Below are 10,371 nucleotides of genomic sequence, written 5' to 3'. Positions count from 1 at the left end.
TGACTGAGCCACCCAGGTGCCCCGGAAAGTTGCCACATTCTCAAAGAGGGGCAGGTACAAAGGTATTTTATTCTTTTATAATTTTTTAATGTTTATTTGAGAGAGACAGGGTGTGAGCAGGGCAGGGGCAGAGAGAGAGGGAGACACAGAATCCGAAGCAGGTTCCAGGCTCCGAGCTGTCCGCACAGAGCCCGACGTGGGGCTCGAACTCACAAACAGCGAAATCATGACCTGAGCCGAAGTCGGTCGCCCAACCGACTGAGCCACCCAGGTGCCCCCAAACAAAAGGTTTTAAAGACTGTCTATAGCAAAGTCACAGCAGGAAAAAACCAAGGCTAACGTCTCCAGGTGCGGTTCAGAAGAAAGGCTGTCTGCGAGACAGGGCCCAGGAGGAGACCGGCAGCCATTCTGGGGAGATGTCTAAGGGACGGCTTGTCACAGTCACCAACAGCTCAGCCTTGACACGCGTTCGTTCCTCAATACGCTTGATCCCTGTGCTCAGGATTTCATCCCGACAGCTCAGAAGACAAAGGCCGTATTTTCCTGTGTCGTGTGGGCCTCACGACCTCTACTGCACAGCATTACCTTACTTATCAAAACCCAGAATCTTGTCCTGAGATGGGCCGAATCACGACGTAAACTGAATTGGAAGCCTCGCACGGTATCTGCTGTGGAAGGAAAGGAATCCTGAAATTTGCCGTGGGGACGGTTGGGAAGGTGTTCGTGAAACTGGGAACTGAAAGCCTAAATTCTGATGAGTCTGCTTTGCCAGTAGAAAGAGGGGCTCCACGGGGCGCCTGGGGGGCTCCGTCGGTTAAGCGTCCGACTCCTGATTTCCGCTCGGGTCATGATCTCACAGTTCGTGAGTTCGAGCCCTGCGTTGGGCTCTGTGCTTGCAGAGCCTGCTTGGGTTTCTCTCTCTCTCTCCTCTCTCTGCCCCTCCCCTGCTCTCTCTCTCTCTCTCTCTCTGAAAATAAATTAAGATAAATTTAAAAATAAAAGAGCTGCTACATACCCACTGGGGAGATTTATCCTGCTTTGCTTAAAAACCAGCTACAATGGCCTCCCTGAGGGAGTCGCCTTGAGAGACCCAACCCCGATTCTCCTCGGACCCAACCCCACCAGCCCTCTTTTACTTGCTGACCTTTGCTTCCTGACCCGTAACTAGACTCAAATCCCGGCAGACTCCAGAAGGTACAAAGCGTGACCTCTGGGGATGTGCACTGAGCTCCGAAAGGACCATGTGACTTTTCCGGTGTAAGAAAAGGAATTTGTGCGGAAACGGATGTAAAGCGTGTGGGATGAGGGTGGAAGGAACAGGACGTGGTTCCGGACGGATTTGGGCCCACTAAGCAGAGAGGCTGGACTTAACATGGCAGCTTTGGGTTGGAACGGGTTCTAATGGTTTGATGGGCCGGTTGGCTGAAACATAACCCAAAAGGCGGCTTACGCTAAATAACGGTAAAGTACCAGACCAGCTTTGGTGTCCTACCAAGGCAAATATTCAAAACTTAGGGAGTTTCTCAGCCAGTTTGGGGTGCTAGGACAAAGCACCATGGACTGAGCGGTGTAGTCACAACAGATACTTCTTTCTTATAGTCCTGGAGGCTGGAAATCTGAGATCAGGAGGCCGGCGTGGTTGGATTCTGGTGAGGGCCCGCTTCCGGGTTGCAAACTACCAACTTCTCTCTGCGACTTCATATGGCAGCAGGAGGAAGGGACATCTCTGGGATTTCTTTCACGAGGGCTCTCACACCAATCCTGAGTAGCACATCCTCCTGATTGGATCATTTCCCCAGGGACCTCTTCCCAAGACAACCGCACTCGGGATTAGAATTTCAGCATATGGGGGCGCCTGGGTGGCTCAGTCGGCTAAGCGGCCGACTTCGGCTCAGGTCATGAGCTCGCGGTCCGTGAGTTTGAGCCCCGCGCCGGGCTCTGTGCTGACAGCTCAGAGCCTGGAGCCTGTTTCGGATTCTGTGTCTCCCTCTCTCTCTGACCCTTCCCCATTCATGCTCTGTCTCTCTCTGTCTCAAAAATAAATAAATGTTAAAAAAAATTTTTTTTTAAAAAGAAAAAAAAGAATTTCAGCATATGGATTTTAGGAGACATAAACATTCAGTCCGTTGCCGAGGGATGAGACAGAGTGTAGCTGTCATTCGAGGCATTCTAGCCTGTTCTGGGAGGGACCAGAAGACACACTTTTCACCAGGACTGTGAGGAAATAAACTAGTGAAGGGAGCCCCAAGTCCTTGAAGTGTCCTGTGATGGCTCTTCGCTATAGGTCAGATCTTACAGTGGGAACGTGGTTATATTTGGGAAAGCTAAACGCGATAGAATTAATTGGATCTGGGGTGGCAAGGGCCAAGTGGCAAGACCCCGCACCAAAAGCAACGTGGACGTGGTGGCCGTAGTGGAGACCATACTGGACAGCAGAGTCAAAGCAGCCATCAGAGTAGAGACTCACAGAGACCCATGGCATTGGCCACTTGGTCGCTGTGTTCCTAGAAATGAAAGAAATGGGAAGCCCAATGCTCGATCTTTTGGAGCGGAAGAATACAAGGCCAAGCGAATAAACCTTCACCTGAGTCATAAAAGCAGAGTCATGGCTTCTCAGTCAGTTCCCAGACCTGAGCCAGTTTTCAGACCCTTGAAGGGATGGAAGGCCAGGAGGAGTGACGCTAGCACATCGCCCAAAATTTTGCTGCTAATCTTTCACCCAAACTTCCCCGCGGGAACATCGCGCCTTCTACAAGATGACTGTGCATCGCAGAAAAGAAAGTAATCAGATTTTCCAGAGACCATGGACACTGGCTGTGAAATGACACTCATTTCAGGAGAGCCAAAATGTCGCTGTCGTCCACCAGTCAGAGTTGAGGCTTATGGAAATCAGATGGTCAATGGAATTTATCTCAGGTTGATCTCAGAGTAGGTTCAGTGGATCCCTGAATTTATCTTGTGGTTATTTTCCCAGGTCTGGCATGCGTAACTGGAAAGACATCCTCGGCACCCGGCAGAATCTCTGTATTGATTCCTGGGTCTATTGAGTGAGTTCCATTATGGTGAGAGGGCCAGGTGGAAGCCTCTAGAACTGGGAAGCAGGAAGCCGTAAGGAATGGCACACTCCTGGAGGGATTGCAGGGATGAATAATCAAGGTCTTGATTGACCGCCATCAACGACTCAAAGGGCGCCTGGATGGTGATGGCCAGGCCAGGACCTCTCCACTTTGACTCGCCCATTCACTCTTTGCAGAAAACAGATGGCTCCTCAATAAGGACTATGGAGTCTCCTAAGTTTAACCAGACGGTGACTCTATGGTCCTGTATCAGATGTAGTTTCATTGCTTGTACGAATCAACGCCTCCCCTGCTATCTAGTAGACAGCCGTTGACCCGAAAAACGCTTTCTCCTCCAACCTGTTAGTAAAACCCACCAGAAGCAGTTTCCTTCCTGCCGGCCAGGCCAATAATACGCCTTCCCCTGTCCTGTCCCAGAGGCGTATCAGCTCTCCAGCCTTATGTTACGGTGTAGCTCACAGGGATCCTGATCGACTTTCCCTTCCGTGAGATACCACGCTGGCCCATTACATTGATGATATTATGCTGGTTGGACAGAGTGAGCAAGGAGTAGAAATTACCCTAGAATTACGGGCAGGACATCAGTGTGTCAGAGGGTGGGAAATAGATCAGGCAAAATCCAGAGGCCTTTTACCTTAGGGAAGTTTCTAGGGATCCGGGGGTGTGAGGCGTGATGGGCGATCCCTCCTAACTTGGATAACTTGCCAACCAGACCCCTCCTGCGCCCGTGAAAGAGGCATGATGCCCTAGTGGCCCTCTTTGACTTTTGGAGACAAATAGTCCCCGTTTGCTTGTGTTACTCCGGCCCATTTACCGAGTGACCCGAAAAACTGCTAGTTTTGACCAAGGCCCAGGACGACAGAAGGCTCTGCAACAGGTCCGAGCTGCCACACCAGCTGCTCCGTCACTCGGGCCATGTGACCCGGTAGTTCCGATGGTGCCCGAGGCGTCAGTGGCAGAGAGGGTTGCTATTTGGAGCATCGGCAGGTTTTTAATATGTGAATCGCGGAGGCGGGACCCTAGGATCTGGGGACCAAGCCTTGCCATCCTCTTTGGATAATTACTCTCCTTTTGAAAAGAGACAGCTTGTGACCTGTTAGAGGGCCTTGGTAGAAATGCTTCACCTTGGGCCACTGAGCTTACCGTGTGACCGGAACTGCCCATCATGAACGGGGCGCCACCTGACCCACCTCGCCACAAAGTAGAACATTTAAAGCAGCATTCCATCATCGAGGGGGACTGATAGCCACCTGATTGGGCCCAGGAAGTCCTGGATAGCAGACATAAGTTACAGGAAGAAGTGGTTCGAGTGTGCACAGTCCCCACTCCGGATGTGCTGCCTTTTCTCCCCTTCTGCATCCATGGCCTCCTCGTGAAGACTACATATAATCAGTTGAGGGAAGAAGAGAAAAGTCATACCTGGATCATAGATGATCCTGGCCTGTATACAGGTACTCCCCCTGAACACGGACAGCTGCATCAATACAACCCCGCCCAGGGACATCCAGGAAAGGAAACACCCCCCGTGGGCAGAACTTTGAGCCGTGCACTTAGTTATTCGTTTTACTTGAGAGCAGTGGCAGGAAATGCAATTTTATACCAACTCAGGAGCGGCAGCCAATGATTGGGCTGGAAGGTCAAGGACTTGAGCACGATTGGAAAACTGGTGACAAGGAAAGTTGGGGAGAAGATTTATGGACGGACCTCTCTGAAGGGCTGGAAAGTGTAAAGATATGTATATCCCGTGGGAACGCTCACTGAAGGGTCACTGCAGCACGGGAGCATTTTAATAATCGAGTACGCAGGATGGCTTGTTCCGTGGACACCATTTCCTCTTTCCCCAGCCACCCCTGGCATTGCTCAACGGGCTCGTGGACAAAGTGGCCAGAGCGGCGGGCATTATATTTGGGCTTAGCGACACTTACTTCCAGTTAGTCCAACCAGGCTATGAACCACTGCTGAGCCTCCAATCTGCCAGCAGCCGAGTCCAATATGGCACCATTCCCCAGGGCGATCAGCCAGCTACCTGGTGGCAGGCTGATTGCATTGGACCACTTTCCTCCTGGAAGAGGAAGCGTTTGTTTCTTCTTACTGTAATAAACACTCACCCTAGATATGTGTTTGCCTTCCCCACAAACAGGGGTTCTACTAAGTCTACTGTCCTCGGCCTTATCCACTGGCACAGTATTGCACACAGCACTGCCCCCGATCAAGGAGTGTATTTCATAGCAGAGAAAGTGCCGCAACGGGCCCGTGATGCTGAAATTCGTGGTCTTACCACGCTTCCCACCATCCTGAAGCAACCGACGTGACAGATCTGTGAGCCGGCCTTTTGAAGTCTCAGTCCAGTGCGAGCTGACGGCAATAACTTACGGGGAAAGGAAGCTTGTCCTGGGACGAGGTTCTCCAGGGCGCTGTGTGTGCTCTGACTCAATACATCGATACATGATGCCGTTTCTCCTTCAGCCTGGATTCATGGGTCAAGGAACCCAGGGGTAGAAATGAGAATGTCACCTGCGTTACCCTAGTGACCTCACTGGGAAATTTTTGCTCCCTGTTCCTATGGCCTCATGCTCTGCAGATCTAGAGGTCATAGTTCAAAGGGAAGAATCCTGCGAGCAGGAGACATATGCCAGGGATTCCTTTGAACTCAAAGTTAAGACTGCTACCGGGCCAGCCTGGGCTCCTCACGCGGAAAGATGAGAGATCGTGTTTACTGATCCTGACTACACAGAGAAAAGGGAGGCCGCTTCTCCACAGTGGAGGAAAGGAAGGCTATGTCCGCAATACAGGACGCTCGTAGACGTCTCTCAGTACCATCGTGCCCCGTGGTTAGTATCATTGAGGACCTACAACGACCCAATCCAGGAAGGACTACTGGCTGTCCGGACAATTCAGGAATGCAAGTTTCTGGTCACCCCAACCAGATAAAGAACCATGACTGGCCGAGGGGCTGGCTGACAGCAAGTGTCTAACATGAATAATAGAAGTCGTCGTAAATACCAGCTGTGACCGCGTGACCGGCTGCAGAAACAAGGACTCTAATCCTTAGGAGTGTTTCTTCCCAATTTCGTTATATTTTTGGGGGTCTCTGTGTGTATCTTCGCTTTCTTCCTTCTCTTCGTCCCGTATCGCAGAACATAAGATGTATGGAGTTTGCAGCATAGGTATTTAAGTTACAGGTTATTCAGGAGAAGAGTGAACATCTCCAAGGACTTTGTATCGTCCCCTAGGGAATGTACTAGTACATTTGCAGTTGTGTGGAGGGTAATTGTATCATGTTAGACAGAAGTACGACCTTGTTATTCTCTTTATTTGGAGATGAAGCATGGCTTGAGGAGACACATATGGGTGCTAAACTGACGAGGGTTAATTGTGATGGTTAATTATATGTGACAACTTGCCTAGGCCAGGGTGCCCAGATAAGCTGATCAAATACCTGTCTGGATGTTGCTGGGAAGGTTTTTTTTTTTTATGTGCTTTTCACTTAAATTAGTAAACTTTGAGAAAAGCAGATTACTCTCTGTAATGTGGGTGGGCCTCATCTAATCAGTTGAAGACCTTAAGAGAAAAGACTGAGGTCCCCCAAGTAGGAAGGAATTCTGCCTCCAGAGAGGGTTCAGACTCCGGCTGCCACATCAGGTCTGCCCTGCATTGTCTGTCTGCTTTCAGCCTGCAGCATTCAAACTTGCCAGCTTTCACAATTACACAAGCTAATTCTTTAAAATCTCTCTTTCTGTGTCTGTCTCTTTCTCTCTCAATAAACACACACACACACACACACACACACACACACATCCTAGAACCCTACTACAGAAACTCCTTAACATTCGTAATTTAGAAGAAGATGAACAGGGGTGCCTGGGTGGCTCAGTCAGTTAAGCATCTGACTTCAGCCCAGGTCACGATCTCACGGTTCATGAGGTCTTCTGCGGATGCAAGAAGCAAATTAGCACCATTTTCATAAAAGTCTCCCGGTATCATGTATAGTGAGGGACGGTCCCTCCCTTGTCGCTTAAAGACCAAAATAAGCCACACCTTTGAACCTTTCGTCCCATAGCGTATTTCGATCCTGAGAGTCATTTTATGGTCCTTCTGGGGACCCATGTGGTAGGTTGTCTTTTCATCTCACTGATGGCTTCCTTTTCTGGGCTCCACACGTTTTCACTGTTCTGAAAACACGTACACAAGCCTATTTTTAAGATTCAAAAGCTCCTCCTGGAATATTCCGGAGGAGATGACAACCTTTTGCACCTCACCAGCGTATATTAGAGCATCTGTTACTGTTCACCTCCTCCAGCCTCGTTTTTTAGTTTAGCCAATCTGATGATTGAAAACACATTACCACATCATCCAATGTGTGCCGCTTGTGCTGTCAGTGCAAAGTCCCGGGTAATGGGGCAAATTGGATGCAACTTAATTAATCATAGCAAGCTAAAAGGATATAGATTATATGCAGCAAAAGCATCCTCTGTGTGTCGAGAAGGACAGTGAAATTGTTACTCTTCAGATCTCACCAAACTGGCTTTATTTACAAACATATTTATACTGGAACCTAAGCAACTTCCTAGGGACTAACACGAATATGAGGAAATCGAGCTTTTCGGGCAGCATTTCCCTGCACGCCTGGGAGAAACATGGAATCCTTTGGAAGTTCTTGTCTATTTCAGGGGTGTGTACGTCTCTCTGGCCTGGAGTTTGGAGCAGGTCCTCAATTTACCTCCCTGAATTTGGATAGATGGCACAGAGGCACTAAAGACTCCACGTTATGGCCTGGGCTGGTGAGCGAGCACTCCCAAGGGAAGCATCTGTCAAAGCTTGGCATGCATCACGGAAGGCGTAAGACGGCCCAGCCTGTGTCCTGTCGGCACAGATCTTATCACGTATCAGGGGAAGCACCAGGAGGAGGCAAACAGGGATGGAACCCATCTCCAGGAGCATCCGTGTCGTTAGGAAGCATGTGACGATCAGGATGTCACTCCCGCTCCAAAACAGCACAGTGCGAATGTCTGTCCCATGTAAATACACAGAAGCGTTGTGCTTTTCTTATAAAAAGATACATGTTACGCATAAACATTTGGGTCCGTGTTGATAACTAAACAAGCAAAATGCAAGTCCCATCTAAATTTCTCCAAAGGCAGCTATTTCAAATTTTTACATTTTCCCGTAGTTTATTTGGAAAATCACCTCTCTATCTGTCACATGGCCAGCTCAGGGCTGGTTAGCCTAAAAGTCGCTGGCCTGAATTCAAATACGTTTGCACTTCCTCTCCCGTGCTTTAATAAAGGCTCGCCCACTAGTGTGAGGTCTGCTTTGGAAACTGTCAGAAGCGAGCTTACTTGAATACAGCGTGTTGTATACATGGGGCAGTGGGGAGTCAGCAGGAAATGCCCATTGAAAGCTGAGAGTCACGTTGGGATCTTTAAGGTGTTGAGAACAAAGACTGTTCTAGAGCACAAAGCGTCCTCATAATTTGTTTTCCTCCTCCTCTCATTAGGAGGCTGTTGGCCTTTTTTTTTTTTTTTTTTTTTTTGCTATGTTCAATTTTATTTCCAGTAGGGTTGTTTACATTACTGTTGTGTCTTAGCTTTTAAAAGTTACAAGTTACCTTGTATAAATTATATAGAAGATGTAAGGAGTAATAAAAAGGAACCCATAAACATCCCAACCTGCCTAAAAAATGCAGCATCATCCACATCTCCAGGGACATCTGTACATCCCTCCCCCCGGTCATCAACCCCATTCATTACTTTCCGTGTGTTCTTTATATTTTTACCAAAATAAATGTGTTGCTAAATAACATATTGTTTTATTTTGTATAGCTTTGAAATTGGGACAAATGGAATCATCCTGTACAATTTTTCTGCAAATAGCCTTTTTTATTTTATTTTATTTTATTTTATTTTCTAATGTTTATTTATTTATTTTGAGAGACAGAGAGAGAGAGAGAGAGAGAGAGAGCATGAGCTGGGGAGGGGCAGAGAGAGAGGGGGAGAGAGAATCCCAAGCAGGCTGTGAGCTGTCAGTGCAGAGCCCGACTTGGGGCTCAAACTCATGAACCGTGAGATCATGACCTGAGCCGAAACCGAGAGTCAGATGCTCAGCAGACTGAGCCACCCAGGCACCCCTATTTTATTTTACTTCTTACTCATTAGAAAGAGAAGTTTTTTTCTTGCAATTTCAACATTTTCTCTTCCTACATAATTTACTCTTCTGATGTTAAGCTGTATTTTGTTTAAGTTCACTTTAGCATGATACTCGGCATACCACAGAGTACTTATTTTCCACATGATTGGACTGGGTTGTTCCCCGTTTTTTGCTATTACAAAATGGGGGAGTTTCTCTAGTCCCAGCAGTGAAATCGCTCTGTCAAAGGGCCCGCTGTCTTCAGCCCGTGCCAGGTCATGATAAAGCGTTTTCCGAACTTACTGTTCGGAATGGCCCTAATTCACACCCCCACCTCAGTCAACACATGTGCATGGCCACATCACACACAGGAAGCTTTCAGTGATGCCAGAGAAACACTCCATATCAAAGGAATTCTCAGAACCTAAACCACTTTCTAGATACTAACCTGAATATTAAGAAATTCAGGTTCATGGGTAGCATTTTGCTGCAGGCCTTGGAGAAATGTGGAATCATCTGAAGTCCTTATCTAATCTACTTAAGGGAGTGTTTTCAGAAACAAAGGAGAAAAGGGGAAGAAGAGAAAATACTTGTAGAAATACAATATGAAATAAAATCATGGCTGAAACCTTACCAAATCTGATGGAAGATCTGAATCTATAGATTTGACGTTTACCTGTAGTAAAATAAAAGCAAGCAGATCTGCTCTTAGATACGTCACGGTCAAGTCATGGGAAAACAAAGAGAAAATTTTGAAATTGCAAGACAAAAACTTCTGTTTGTACACCAGAGGACCACACTTAGATTAACCACTGACTTTTACTAAGAACCAGTGGAGGAAAGGTTTTGAGATGACAACAGTCAAAAAGCTGAAAGGAAAAAAAATCTGTCAACCCAGAATTCTGTATCTAGCAAATCTGTCCTTTCAAAATGTAGACCAAAAGATTTTTCCAGATATACAAACTTACAAGAATTATTGAAGGAAACCTTTAAACTAGAAAAAAAAAACCCAGCTTCTTAGATTTGAAAATGATAGATTTCTTAAAGAATGTACGTGAGTGTGCCTATGTGTGTATCCATACAGAATGTTCTAAAAGTGTTTCTGCACTTTAATCTCTACTGGTTTCAGAAGCAAAAGTGCTAGAAACGTATGAAAAACAACTTTGAA

This window comes from Panthera uncia, chromosome D4 (assembly GCF_023721935.1).
Source record: "Panthera uncia isolate 11264 chromosome D4, Puncia_PCG_1.0, whole genome shotgun sequence".
NCBI classification, from domain to species: Eukaryota; Metazoa; Chordata; class Mammalia; order Carnivora; family Felidae; genus Panthera; species Panthera uncia.
This window is presented reverse-complemented; position numbering follows the sequence as displayed.